This window comes from Sus scrofa, chromosome 6, assembly GCF_054392235.1.
Source record: "Sus scrofa isolate SSC_HxYL_T2T_F1_AM1 chromosome 6, Sscrofa_HxYL_maternal_Yorkshire_Landrace_v2.0, whole genome shotgun sequence".
In the NCBI taxonomy this organism is placed as follows: Eukaryota; Metazoa; Chordata; class Mammalia; order Artiodactyla; family Suidae; genus Sus; species Sus scrofa.
Genome location: NC_139388.1, coordinates 128,527,916 through 128,543,031, shown reverse-complemented (window position 1 = coordinate 128,543,031; position 15,116 = coordinate 128,527,916). Strand labels below are relative to the sequence as shown.

The 15,116-nt window shown below is 32.9% G+C and overlaps 1 long non-coding RNA gene across 7 annotated transcripts in view; it reads right to left on the bottom strand.

Annotated features, from left to right (window-relative positions):
- LOC110261200 (uncharacterized) overlaps positions 1–14,445 on the bottom strand; it is a 174,157-nt gene extending 159,712 nt beyond the window's left edge. For 4 of the 7 annotated variants that reach the window (XR_002345101.2, XR_014805155.1, XR_014805156.1 and 1 more), the window contains exons 1-2: positions 14,372–14,434; positions 2,802–2,864 (exon numbers count right to left, since the gene is read on the bottom strand). This is a non-coding gene — a long non-coding RNA (uncharacterized LOC110261200). Of the gene's footprint in view, positions 1–1,534; positions 2,077–2,801; positions 2,865–14,371 lie in introns of those variants that run through there. The other 3 variants (XR_014805158.1, XR_014805157.1, XR_014805153.1) reach the window with 2 other exon arrangements.
- Between the last annotated feature and the right edge of the window lie 671 nt (positions 14,446–15,116).

The window sequence follows — 15,116 nt, the reverse complement described above, 5'->3', positions numbered from 1 at the left end:
CCCCAAAATTTATAAACTGCAATATTTTTATTGTTTAAAGAGGCAGAAGACTTGGAACACATATTTCTGGGGTTAAGCAGATTTTTTTTTTGCAGTCCACACTTGCTTTTTATTTTTAATAAAACTTTCCTGGGAAAGTACACATTCTTCTATAATTGCCCTGGTTAGGAACCTATATCTGTAGATAAAGGAAGTATATTCTACGTCATTCCAAAAAAACAGCTCAATAGCACAGTCTTTAAAAAAGGAAAGTCTTCTGGTTTGGGTGTCTTGACAGATTCTCTGTTTTGGCCAACTATAAATTTAGGACCATTGATATCCATTGTTATAAATTCTTTCAAAATATGTTGGAACCATACAAGGTTTCCAGTCATATCTAGGGATTGTTCTTTGCATAGCCAATATCACTGAACATGGCATTATAGAACCCACCTGCAATCTCTCAGTGAGGTGTGTGAAGTCTGGCACAGAGTGCCCTGTCTTTTCTCTCCGCCTGAATTGAGAAATGCTCTCTTTTATATTCATTTTAGTGCCACCAATCATTCTAAAACTTTTATCAGACCCTAGTTGTTCCCATAATACTGTTTCATTTATGTCATTGTCTGAAATTCTATTGTACATCTTCATAAAACTATACTGTTTGCCACTTCATTGCTCCATATTTTTAGAAAGGGTTATACTTCACCCTTCCCCTAAACAGGGGGTCACTAACGATAGAGATTATTTCCAATATTTTAAAATATTTTTAATCTTTCATAATATTTAAGGCAATAGACATTCAATAAATCTCTAATGATGGATTCCTTGATCCCATTTGCCATATTTTTTCACTGAACCTCCTTCTAAGTAATTACATTACCTCCTCTTTACCTGTTATTAGAAACTTCTTAAAAATGAATCCTTTAAAATGAAACTACTATGGATAATAATTTATGTCTACTGTCCTTTAATAGCCTGGTTTTCAGAAAGATATTTTTAAGTCCAAATAATGCAATTAGAGTTGCTTCAAGTTGGAAGTGGTATTATACACAATCAAATCTAACTTCCTCATTTTATGGTTGAATTGGAGGCTTCATGATTCACAGCCTCAAGGTCACAAAGCTAGTTAACTTGAGGTAGATTTAAGACTAGAACTCAGGCTGCTGACTTTTGATCGTGTTCTTCCTATATAACAACATACTTTCTTTCAGACTATAAACCAGAATTTCTTTTTTGATGAGCATGTTCTCAAACATACACCTTTGTAGTCACTTATCTATTCCCTGAATCCTTTAGCTTCTCTGTAAGTAATAAAAAATAAGTTATGAATTGGAATTTAAAAATCCTGATGCATCACAATCAGTTATTTAATAATACACATACAGAGCAATTTCATTGTCACACGTTTAGAGTTGTAATGGACTCTTTTTTTTCTCTTTATTTCCTTTTCAGTTCCTTTTATTTCCTTTTCAGTTCCCTTTAGCTTATGGAAGATCACCAAACATAAATTGAAACAGTGTCTTTTTATGTCATGTATTTATTATGAAAGATGTAACCATCTTTCTTCAGGAAAACCCAGCATTTTAGAACAATAGATAATTTTCCAAACAAAGTGGCAAATTCCCTATAATAATAATTATGGTGGTAGATCTATTTGACAGTTGAAATGATAGCAGTGGGTTTTATTATTGATAATAATACACAGAGTGAAAAGAGAAGAATGACATCCGATAGCACATTGATGTAAAATATTGGAAAATAATTTTAACTGAGATTAGAAAGTAAATGTTTAGACAAATTTTAAGAAGAACTTGGAATGGCCAGGCCTAGCCTTGGCAGTCAAGGGTTGTAAAAGATGTGGAGGAAATTCTAGTATCTCCCATAAGATGAGGAGTAAGACGTGACCTGAATGTTGGCAGAGCCAGTGATGCGCCAGGACTTTGGTGCTCTCAAACTCCAGAGAAATAATGCTGGATGCATTTTGGTTTCTAAAGATGACTTTTACTTGCCCTTGCTGAAGTGGAGACCATGTTGTCTTTCCCTTGAAACTTTCCCAGAAGCCTCCCATGAGTTCAGGGAGGAGACAGTGGTTGTAATCTGTGTGTGGTTCAGAAAGGATTGAAGGAAATTAGAGGAATGGGTACTTGCTCTGAATATATTTTCCTAAATGAGTCTTTGTCAATAAATTATGGTCCTACATGAACACAATATTTGTTTGGATATGGAAACACTTTAGAGGGATCAAATAAAAGCAAGACTGTGAGACGTGATAGGAAGATAATCAAAAAAAGTCATCCTTTTTCATCTATGTGCTCCCCATCAACTGACAACACAGGTTTCATGCTTAGTCTTGCTGCCCACTCCACAAATATTAGAATTTGGCTAAGCTTCTAGGATAGGATGAGAGGAAAGCTAAACTATCTTCCAATTCAATGATTCCAATAGTGTTTTTTTTTTAACTTGTTCATGTTATCACCTGCTCAGATATCTGACATTCTCTAGAGAAAGTGGAAAGCCTGCTTTATTAGAAGTTTACAAGTCCTATTAGAGAAAATGAGTTGACACTCTTAAAAAAAATAAAAGGCATAAAATATTGAAATGGTTATTCAAAATTAGATTTGAGCAAATAAGCAGAAAAATGGCTTCAATCTAATTTTTCCTAAGAGTGACCAGATGGATAGTTTAATGTTGGGGGTGGGGGAAGGGAAGAATAGAAAAGAAAGAGAAAGAAAGAAAAAAGAAACAAAGGAAGGAAGGCGGGAGGAAGGAAGGAAGAGAAAACACATTTTGGTGGCTTTTTGTAAAGGCATCTTCTCACTTACCTTATTTTTCACTTTTCCCAAGGACTTCCACTCAATGTTCATCGTTGGTGTCAACAATTTAAACTATAAAAAAAAAAAAAAAAAAAAAAAAAAGCTCAAAGAACAAAGTGCTTCGCTTGGGGACACATTATCTTTTCTTTTGAGAAAACGGGGATTTTTAAAGATGGGAGAAAAAAGTTCAAACTCAGATACAAAGGCAAAGCTTTACAAAGAAAATACACATTCTGTATACAGGGAACTAATTTAATAAGCATCCTCTCCCTACTAGCTTGCGATTAAACTAAATTGCCAGCCTAAACTTTTCTATGCAGAATTTCAAATGTCAACACATTATATTGCGATTCCTCTTAATTTCTCACAAAGAAAATGCAAAATGAATTCATTATGCTGGAGTAAGTGGAAAAAATGATGAGTTTCTCCAGAAGAGTATGCAATGGGGAGAGATTGGGCAGGATGATTATATTGAGATATTTGAATAGCTGGCCATTAGCAAGAGCATCCCCATTACTCTGCTGATAATTATATCTCTTCTGCTATGACTTCCCAGTGGAATAATAGAATGTTCCCAGTGCAGGAGATAATGAAAAATACCATTCAGGTGGTATATATACGCCAGGAATAGAATGCAATAGAATGCAGCATATCTTTCTTCCCTGTTTTTTGCTCCGCCTTCATCCCCATCAGCCGAACTCCCTGTACCTTGTCACTCTAAAGGCGCACACCTACACAATATATGTTAATATCTGTTTGGTTGTTCTACACTGTGTACAGGGAGAATAAATGTATCTTGAAAATGAAAATGGCAATGGAATATCATTCTTCCAACATAATTATCTCCTGTGTTTAGAAGCCCGGTGTTTTGCTGAGTACATTTTTGTTAGCTATTACATAAATGACTTTCAAAACCTACTCTGGTGCAGAGTGAAGGCTTTGGATGGGATCTTATAAGGATAGAATTCTTTTTTTCTTTGTTAGAAAAAATATGATTTCACAACGTCTAATTAATTCATCATTTTGCAGATACTTTTCATTTTTGCAAATCAAGTGAAATTAAACAGTCAAAAAAGGAGAAAAAAATGATCAAACAATAACACCCGCTCATTTTCAGTAACATTTTCCCTCCCTTTCTCCTGTTCTTTTCTCTCTCTTCCCCCTCATTTGAACGATTCATAAAATCTCTCATGTGTTATTGCCACCTTATCACACTGTGGCATTTTTATTGCTATTTATTTTCAGTTTGGGAGAATCTTGCTGGGTACTGTATGTTTTCACAAATTCATTAATTTTACAGAGAACTCAGTTTGCATCTCCCCCACCCTCCTTTGCTGTGCCACTGTTGTTTTAAATTCTGGATCTTTGCTAGTCTTATTTTCAAATTATATGCAAGAAGGAAACTTCTCTTCAAAGAACATACATTTGCATCCTGTAGAGGGCAGTGAAATGTTATAATGGTTTTTACCCTCCATAAGAGTTAAATTGAGACCAGCTCATTTTTTCTGAGGTTTGGCACTCACTAGAAATGAGAACAAAGGAACAGCTAAGTTAACCTAAGGATACCATTCTTCCCTATTGAAATTGTACTTATGTTTAAATTCAGAGGGATACTTCATTATTTGAATGTTTTCTGGTTAAATATTTACCTGAGAATGTATTTAGAATGCATTAAGTTGCAGTGTGTATGGACAAGTGGCTATGACTCAAACCTTGTGGAAACAAAGTACGTGTGTTCATGGTGTCAGTGGTAGAATATTCTCAAAATTTAGTTAATATCCAACCATAGTCAATGGACTAGTTCATGTTGTGATCTAACAAGAAATTAGAACCAATTCTAGTATGGAAATTTAATATACAAATTCCAGTCAAGCACAAAATTTTAAATTATAACTATTTACTATTTGCACTTTTTATCATCAATATTGAACATTGCTTAATAGCTTAGTGTAATGACATACATTATCTTTGAAATTTTTATAATTAAATTATTTTTACATATTTTAGGAAATGTCTATTTCCAAGGAGAACTTAAAGTATTTTATCTGGAATTGCCACTCTGACAGGATGGGTTATGAATCTGACTGCAGTGGCTCCCATTACTGAGAGGTGCAGGTTCAAACCTGGCCCAGTGTTGCTGTAGTTGCGGCATAGGTCCCAGTTGTGGGGGAACTTACATGTGCCATGGGTGTGGGCATAAAATTAGAGAAAAAAAAATTATCTTAGCCTATTGTTCTCTAAAACAAAACATTTATATAAAACAAAGTATATATTTTAACACATATATTACGTATATATGTATATATACTGACGGTGGCTGGCTGTTGTTTGTTGATTTTACTCAATATACAATGAAAATGTAATGATATATCTAAATGTTTTCTTAAATCTTAAATCCATATGATGCATTCAATGTCAGTGATTGAATGAAATCTATATGTGACAGTGTAATACATATTATGAAAAAAATCCTTAAATTTTAATAATGTTGTATGTAATGGCACACTCCCATTTAGCTTTACTCTGCAAAGCAGAACCTTAGTTTTCTCCTGTTTTTACTCTCTTTTTCTCTCCCAAAGACTTTCATTAAATTTCCAAACTGCAGTTGACCTTTTAACACCATGGGTTTGAACTACTCAGGTTCAATTATAGGTATTTTGTTTGTTTGTTTGTTTGTTTCCAATAGTAAAACCAAGGATCCAATAGTAAAACTACAGGATCTGAGGTTGGTTGAATCCATGGGTTTGGAACAGGGACTTAAAGGAACCCATGGATACAGAAGCTATCTATAAGTTACATGCAGAATTTTGACTGGGCAGAAGTTCTGGGCCACTAATCCCACTTTGTTCAAGGTCAACTATATTTTTTTTCTCTTGGATATATCAAAACTCTTATGATCAAGCTCTGATTGTTTGTACCTGAATTCCCCATAGTTTCCTCTTGTTTATCTGCAAAAACAAAAACTATTCATGCTGATACATTTCCAACTTGCATCTCCTAAGCCTCCTCTTGCTTTTCCAAAATTCGTATTTGCTAAATTCAGTTAGTACTCGTGCAGGGTGAATTTCCTCATAGCCTGAGGTATAATAACTTCCTCTTAAGAGCAAGTCCTGGAATTACCATTGTGGCTCAATGGGTTAAGAAGCCAACTAGTATCTAAGAGGACGTGAGTTTGATAACAGCCTTTCTCAGTGGGTTAAGGATCTGAGATTGCCACAAGCTTCAGCATAGGTCACAGATCTGGCATTGTGGTGGCTGTGGCCTAGGCAGCCAGCTGCTGCTCTGATTCGACCCCTGGCCTGGGAAATTCCACATGCCACAGGTCAGGCCCTAAAAAGCAAATGCTGTCCTAGGAACATTTTCTTTCTTATTCTTATCTTAGTGCTTATATAAGACTCCTAACTGTAGTAGTTTAAAATAATCTAATATGGTTTTCTTAATCTTTTGTCTTTCTATTTCTTTAACAGCTAATATTTTTCGCCAAGCTTTTGAATCAAAGTTTCATGTAGACTTAGAATTAGATAGGCTATTGTCCTTCTGATTTTAGTTGTATTAGTGCCAGCTTAAATTCCCATCCTGCTATAAATCTTTAGACCTAAATGTTTTCCCTATGTTCTGGGGCCCCACTTGTTCTGTGTACTAACAAAATCTAGAAGGGTAAGGGTAATAGCTTTCAACCAGTGAGTGTATAAAAGCTTTCATGTCCTATCCTTCAGGAACTAAAGTTTGGGTGACATTCTGTTTTATTGGGTGATTCTGGCCCCTATGAGCCATGGTGTTCATCTCAAAGGCTCACACTTATAATGACTTCCCCACTTTCTACTTAACAGTTCTTATTTTCTTACTCCTATTCCTTGGGTCATCTCCTAAATACAATTACTAGCACAGAAGTAAGATATTCTTCTTAAAGTACAAGAAACATAGTATATAACAATAAGATAGATGACAGGCTTATATAGTTCCCAATGGCAATTCGATTTCATAAAAGTCGTATTTATTTGCTGGATTATTTAAGGCACTGCATAGTATTGAATAGCCTCATCTTCTAAATTGTATGAATTTGCAAATAAGCCTATTGTCATAAAAACAGAATAATAAAAACTCTGGCTTATGTTGTTTTTATTAGGCACACAGCTCAAAAACTTTAAGTGTCATTTTGTACAACAATACATTCAAAAAATGTATTCCAGTAGTTCCTGTTGTGGCTCAGCAGGTTCAGGACACGATGTTATCTCTGTGAGGATGTGGGTTCGATCCTTAACCTTGCTCAGTGGGGTAAGGATCCAGCATTGCCACAAGCTGCGGCATAGGTTGCAGATGTGACTTTGCTCCTGTGTTGCCATGACTTTGGCACAGGCCCCAGCTGCAGCTCTGATTCAACCCCTAACCTGAGAACTTCCACATGCTGCAGGTGCAGCTGTAAAATGGAAACAACAGCAACAACAAAAAAAATGTATTCTAGATTTAAAACTTTAAAATAAAAAAAAAATCTGTCAAATTTCACTAGAAAAAAAGTGTTAAAACTAAATTCTATCTCCTTTAATCATTAAAAACATAACATCGTAATATTATTTTCCTTTTAAAGCCACACCTATGGCATATGGAATTCCCCAGGCTAAGGGCCGGATCAGAGCTGCAGTTGCCAGCCTATGCCATAGCCACAGTAACACCAGATCCAAGCCTCATCTGAGATTTACGCTGCGTTCGTTGCAATGCTGGATCCTTAACCCACTGAGTGAGGGCAGAGATCAAACGTGCATCCTCATGGATACTAGTAGGTTCTTAACCCACTGAATCACAAGAAGAACTCCTCAATATCATAATATTTTTATAATAACCTAATTTCAGAAAAACTGGCATTCATTAACTTACATAAAAACTGTGTATGAGAAATGATGCATATATATCAATTCAATATTTTAAATATATATATTAGCATAGAAATATCCAGAATGAATTATCTCTTTGGGGACGAGAACATCAGTAAAATGATGGCCACACAGTTTGAATATATATGAAAAAAAATTGTCCTCTTTAGAAAGTACCTACGTTTTCTGTATCATGAATTATTTTATTTAAAATATACCTATAATTTATGTACCATTAATTATTTTATCTTAAATCTATTTGGTCTTTAAATCTAGTGTTATTGAAGTATAATTAACAAATAAATGTCCTGAGTTTATTCGTCTACAAAATTAATGACTTTTTTGGGGGAGAGAGATTTTTATTAAGTAAAACAAAAAGGACTATTATAGGTTTCTTATCTCTGGCATATGAAATTTTCATAGTGCATAAAATTAACTAAAAAGTACAACCATAATTAAAGAAATAGAAAACCAATAGAAAGATGAGAAAATTATGCTAATAATTATATTAAAAACCGACCAAAAAATGAAAATAAAAGACAGGATTTTGGGGTCAAAAAATAAGGCTGAACTGTATAATATTTTCAGGAAATAATTTAAAATTGGAAAACACAGTTAACTTGAACATAAAAATATGAAATAAGATACCATGAAAATCACGATGATAAGAAAGCTAAAATAGCTCTGTTAATGAATAATAAAGTCATTTTTCAGACAAGGAAAATGACCAGTAAGAAAGAAATATTACTATAAAAGCATCAATTAATCAAGTTAACATAACAATTCTAAGTGTCCATACTCTTAATAAGATAATTTCAAATTAAATGAATCAAAAATAATTGAAAGGAGAAATACAAAAAGGCATACTTAACTTGGCCATATTAACACTCTTTTTTCAGTAATTAATAGAAAAATAGACTAAGTCATTAAGAATGTAGAAAGCTCAAACAACATTACTAACCAATTTGACCTAAGTGGATGTTATAGAAATTACAGACAAAAATCAGAGTTTTCAAGTATACAAGGAGTATTCAACAAAAAGGTCTGCATTCTTGGTCAAAAGAATAAACCCCCTAGTTGAAATTTAAGAATTTCAAAATGTGTAAGTCAAAGAAGAAATTCAAAGAAGTTAGAAAACATTTTGAAATAATAATAATAAAATAATGAAAAAAATAGCATAGTTTCCGGAATGTAGTTAAAATCATGTTTAGAGTAATGTTTATATCTCCAAATGTTTATAGTTGGGAAAAACAAATGATTGAATTAATGTTGTAAATTTCTATGTTAAGAAGCTACACAAAGAAGAACAAAAGTTAAATCCAGAGTAGATAGAATATACAAATTAAGTAACTAGAAGAAATCATAAATCAATGATGTAGAAAAAAAATTTAAACACACAATAGAGAAATTAATAAAATTATACTGCTTAAGAAGATTGATTAGGCTGAAAAAGCAGATAATGTCCATAGTCTTTAAAATTATAATAATGGAATTTGTAGTTAAGTTTATGCCAATATATTCTCTATCTTTGAAGGCATAATTTAATTTATTGAAAGAAACAAATTACCAGTAGACTTAAGGAGTAAGAGAAAAACTAAAAAAATCCTTTATGTAATAAAGAAATTTATAGTAAATGATTTCTCATTAAAAAACAGGTCACTAGTGGTTTGTCTGTTGAAATTTGATATATATCTAAGGAAAAAAATAAAATGAATTTTACACCAAGTCTTACAGAAAAAAGAGAAAGAAATATTTTGCTACTCACATTTTGAAGTTAGCACAACTTTGAAAACCATAATCAGACAAGAAAAATACAGACCAAAGATAATATATAATCATATATTTTTGAATGTTAAAAAATGGAATGAAATAACGTAAAGGGAGTAACTCATGATCAGGTGAAATTTTTCATGGAAATGGGGCATATATCCAGACAAATACTTCATTGAAAAAGATACATGCACCCTTATATTCATTGCAGCACTATTCCCAATAGTCAAGATATGGAAACAACCTAAATGTCCAATGACAGATGAACAGATTAAGAAGAAGTTGTACATATAAACAATTGAATACTACTCAGCCATCAAGGAAAACAAAATGATGGCATTTGCAGCAACATGATTGGAAATCGAGACTTGGATACAAAGTAAAGTGAGTCACAAGGAGAAAGACAAATACCATATAATATCACTTACATATGGAATCTAACATACAGCACAATGAACCTATCTACAGAAAAAAAGCATACTCATGGACATGGAGAGCAGACTTGTGCTTGCCAAGAGGGAGATGGAGAGAGTGGGAAGGACTGGGAGTTTGGGATTAGTAGATACAAACTATTGCATTTGGAATGGATAAGCAATAGGATTCTGTTGTATAGCACCGGGCATTATATCTGATCACTTGTGATGGAACATGATGGAGGATAAAGAGAAAAAAAGAATGTATATAGGTGTATGGCTGGGTCACTTTGCTGTGCAGCATAAATTGACAAAACATTGAAAAACAACTAAAATAATGATAATAATAATAAAAACATCAAGTGGAGTTCCCATAATGGTGCAGTGAATTAATGATCTGACTTGTCTCTGTGGAGGCACCAGTTTGATCCCAGGGCCAGTACAAAGGGTAAAGGATTGAGCATTGTTGCAGCTGTGGCATTTGTCACTGTTCCAGCTGGAATTCAATCTCTGGCCCAGAAACTTCCATATGCCACAAATGCAGCTGAAAAATAAATTTAAAAAAATTTTAAAAATGTAATTTAATACATTAACAAAATAAATGAGTAAATTTGTACAGTCATCTCAATGCATAAGAAAAAGTGTTTGGTAAAATTTAACACATATTTGTTGTTAGAATTTTCAGCAAGCTAGGAATAGAGGAAAATTCACCAATCTTAGAGGATTTATAAGTAACTTACACCTAACATCTTACTTAGTGGTAAAATAATTGTGTAATTTGTCCCTAATGTTTGTAACAAGGCAAAGATTTCCCTTGCATACCTTTTTGACATTATAGTGGAGGTCCTATTGAGCAAAACAAAGGGGGAGGTATTATAAAAGTAAAACTATCTTTAAACAATGATGGTTATTATTTTGGTTAAAAAATCATATGGATTCTACAAATCAAGGAATATTTCAAGAACAAAAAAAATCATTTTAAAAAAGAGTAAAGGTGAGTATACAAAAATCAATTGTATGTTTGTCTATATATTAGCAACAAAAACAAGAAAATGAATTCTCAAAAAATCTACAAATACTTGAAAAACTTCAGACTATAAAGCAAAATGTTCACATAAGTTATATAATTAAAAAATCCACCTCCTAGAATAATGACAATAAAGACAAAAATAAACCAATGGGAACTAATTAAATTCAAAAGCTTCTGTACAGCAAAGGAAACCATTAAAAAATGCAAAGACAACTCAAAGAATGGGACGAAATCTTTGCAAATGATTTAACCAGCAAGGGTTTAAATCTTCAATATATACAAACTCATACAACTCAATGACAACAACAAAAAAATTAAACAAAAAATGGGTAGAAAGCCTAAATAGACATTTCTCCAAAGACATACAGATGGCTAGCAAGCACATGAAAAAAAATGCTAAACATCACTAATTATTAGAGAAATGCAAATCAAAACTACTATGAAGTAGCACTTCATACTAGTCAGAATGGCCATCATTAACAAGTCAACAAAAAACAAATGCTATAGAGGATGTGGAGAAAAGAGAACCCTCCTTTACTGTTGGTGGAATGTAAATTGGTATAGCCACTATGGTAAACAGTATAGAGTTCCCTCAGAAAACTAAATATGGAACTACCATATGATACAGCAAACCCACTCCTGGGCATATATCCAGACAAAACTTTCATTCAAAAAGATACATGCAACCCTATGTTCATTGCAGCACTATTCACAATAGCCAAGACATGGAAACAACCCTAATGTCCATCAACAGATGAATGAATTAAGAAGATGTGGTACATATATATAATGGGATACTACTCAGCCATAAATAAGAAAAAGATAATGCCATTTGAGGCAACATGGATGGAACAAGAGACTCTCATACTAAGTGAAAAAAGCCAGAAAGAGAAAGACAAACACCACATGTTATCAATTATATGTGGAGTCTAAATTATGGCACAAATAATCTATCTACATAATAGAAACTGATCATGCACGTGGAGGGCAGACTTGTGAATGCCAGGGAAGAGGAGGGAGAGAAGGGTTCTGACAGGGAGTTTGGGATTGGTAGATACAGACCGTTACATTCAGAATGGATGGGTGATGGGGTCCTGCTCTATAGCACAGAGAACTGTGTCCAATCTCTTGGGTTAGGGAAAAAAAAAAAAAAAAAAAGAATGGGTGTGTATGTGTGGCTGGGTCACCTTGCTATACAGAGGAAAATTGAAGGAACATTATAAATCAACAATACTTTAATACAAATTTTTAAAAAATAAAATAAAAAATAAAACATAAAATTCAAAGTTATAAAATAAAGTAAGTCTCTGTAGAAAGGTTCAGATGTGCCAAATATTGGATTCTACCTATAAATGATATCATGGAGAACAGACTTGTGGTTGCCAAAGCGGAGGGGGAGGAAATGGGATAGAGTGGGAGTTTGGGGTTAGGAGATAAGCAATGAGATCCTGCTGTATAGCACAGGGAACTATATCTAGTCACTTGTGACAGAACATGAAGGAAGATAATATGAGAAAAAGAATGTATATATGTATAACTGGATTGCTTTGCTGTACAGCAGAAACTGACAGAACATTGTAAATTAACTATCATAAAAAATTTAAGAATTATAAACCCATGCTAAAAGAAAATGAGTAATGCCGAAATGAGTAATGCTTAAACAAATGGAGAGTTATATGCTATCATTTTTTAGGAACTCCATAGTTACAATATTGATTCTTACCAAATTTATCAACGGATTCGATAAACTTCCAATCAAAGTCCAAACACATTTTTAGTAGATCTTAACAAGTAGGTCCTAAAATATATATGGAAATGTGAGGAAATGAAGAATAAAAATCTTTAAAAAAAGAACATATGTGCAGGATTTACATTACTTGATTTGAAGAATTATTGGAAGGCAACAGCAATCAGGACAGTGTAATATTGGCTTGATTCCGAAGTAAGTCAATGAAATGAAATAAAGAACACAGAAATTGATCCATTCTTAGGCATTAAAATGGTTTTTTGACAAGGTTGTCAATGAAATCCAATGGAGAGGAGAAAAAGTAGTTCCATGGTAAATGAGAAGTAAAATAGAAAAAATATAAATGGTCAATAGTATATGAAAGAATTTTCAATGACATTAGTCAGAAAAATATGAATAAAATAACCAACAATTAAATGTCAGCACATTCCTACTATAATGGCTAAAATTAAAATGGCTCGCAATACTAAGAGTTAGTGAATTGGGGAAACAATTGGAACTTTCCTATGTGGCTGATGGAAGTATAAAATATTTAACTGTATTGTGACTTGGTGAAGCATTTTCTAAAGAAGTAAAATGTACATTAAACTTATGATACAACCATTTCACTTATAATCATTTGCCCAAGAGAAATAAAAACTTATATGTCCAGAAGAAAGTGTTTACAGGAATGTTCAGAGCAGTATTATTCATAAAATGTCCAAAATGTAAAAACACAAATATTCATTAACATAGAATGACTAAATAAATTGCAGTTTAATCACAAAATGAAACACTACTTCATAATTCAAAGGAACAAACTACTGGCATATGCAATTAAAACAGATGAAATTTTAGTTTTTATACTGAAAAGGAAATAAGGGTAACTTTACAGTGGAGAAGCCGAACAAACATCGCCTTAGGTAGGTGATCAGAGTGAGCATCAGTAATGGTAAGTCATTTGAAAACTGGTATCCTTGATATGATATAACAAAAACAGCACTTTACCTCTATGGTCTTCCTCCCCAAAACACAAAATTCTAATCATGATAAAAACATCAAATTCCAATTGAAAACATTCTATAAAACATCTTACTACTAATCTTAGAAAATATCAAGGTCATCAAAAACAAGGAAAGCTTGAGAAAACATCATAACCAAGAAGCCTGAGAAGACATGACTAAATTTAATGTGATACCCTATACAGGACATTAGGTAAAAAAAATAAGGAAATCTGAATAAAGAATTTGTTTTACTTAATAATAATGTATCAATATTGGTTCTTTAATTGTAAAAATTTTACCATAACAAGGTGAGATGTTAATAATAGAGGAAAGTAACTGCGACATATATGGGAATTCTTGGTATTATCTTATAATTTTTCTTTCAACCTAATATGGTTCTAAAAAAATATAATAAATGAAAAAGCCATAAATATGAATGTATATATTGCATGATTTAATTTATATTAAATTTTAGAACAGACTATACTAATATTTGATGAAAGGAAAAATCAGAGTAGTGGCTGCCTCTTGAGAAGAGGGTGTAAATTAACTTTCCAGTCAAGAGGACTTTCTGAGGTGAAAAGACAAAATGTTCTCTATCTTGAAAGAGGTCAGAATTATATCAGGATTATATGGATGTGATCATTTTTTCAAAACTCATTGAATTTTGCACCTCAAATCTGTGCATTTAATTATATGTAAAATACAAGTCTTTTTTTAATGTAAAAAATGTTATTGAGCAGCAATAATGAAGAATTCAAAACCTACCTCTATTCTGGCCTCTTCTTTCTGATTTAGCTGTTATCTGCCTAAAATGAAAATGGGTATTCTTTGCAGTTCTTTGCCTTATGAGATCTTTGTACAAAAGCCACTTGGTGAGTACAAAAGCTCATTGTAACTGTGCAGGATGACTCACTGCCAGTTGAACTTTTAAATAGGGAACTTTACTCCAAAATCTTATCTCCCTTTGTTTCTGGATCTGAATACATGCAGACATTCTTTCCTTCTCTTGTCCTAATTTAAATTCTCAAAAAGGAATGAACTCTCTCTATAGTCAAGGTAACATTTTTCTCCTTGTGATCGTTCCAAAATCAGGCCCCAATTTTACTCATTTTATCTGTATTTACCTGTCACTCTACTTTTTACTCAAATGTAATTATTGTTCAGATTTTTGTTCACGTAAAACAACTGTTGTCTTGAACCCCAAGCTCTTATCTTTACATAAGTGCAATGGACAGATCTTCCCACTTACTTTTCATACTCTTTAGTATTTTAACTCTTCATTTTAGTGGAAAAAATGTTTAAGTAAAACAAAAAAAGAGGAGGAAGCAGAAATGAAGAGGAATGTGAGGAATGAAAGCAGGACACTGAAAGGTAAATTGTACTACTATTTGACTCAGCCAAGCTCACCTAAAAGACTAATAGAGCCTCTAATAAGCTATGTGTGTCACAGTATCATTAACTTGATCATGTCTGTTATTCTCTTATAAGATTTTTCCCCTGAATTGGATAT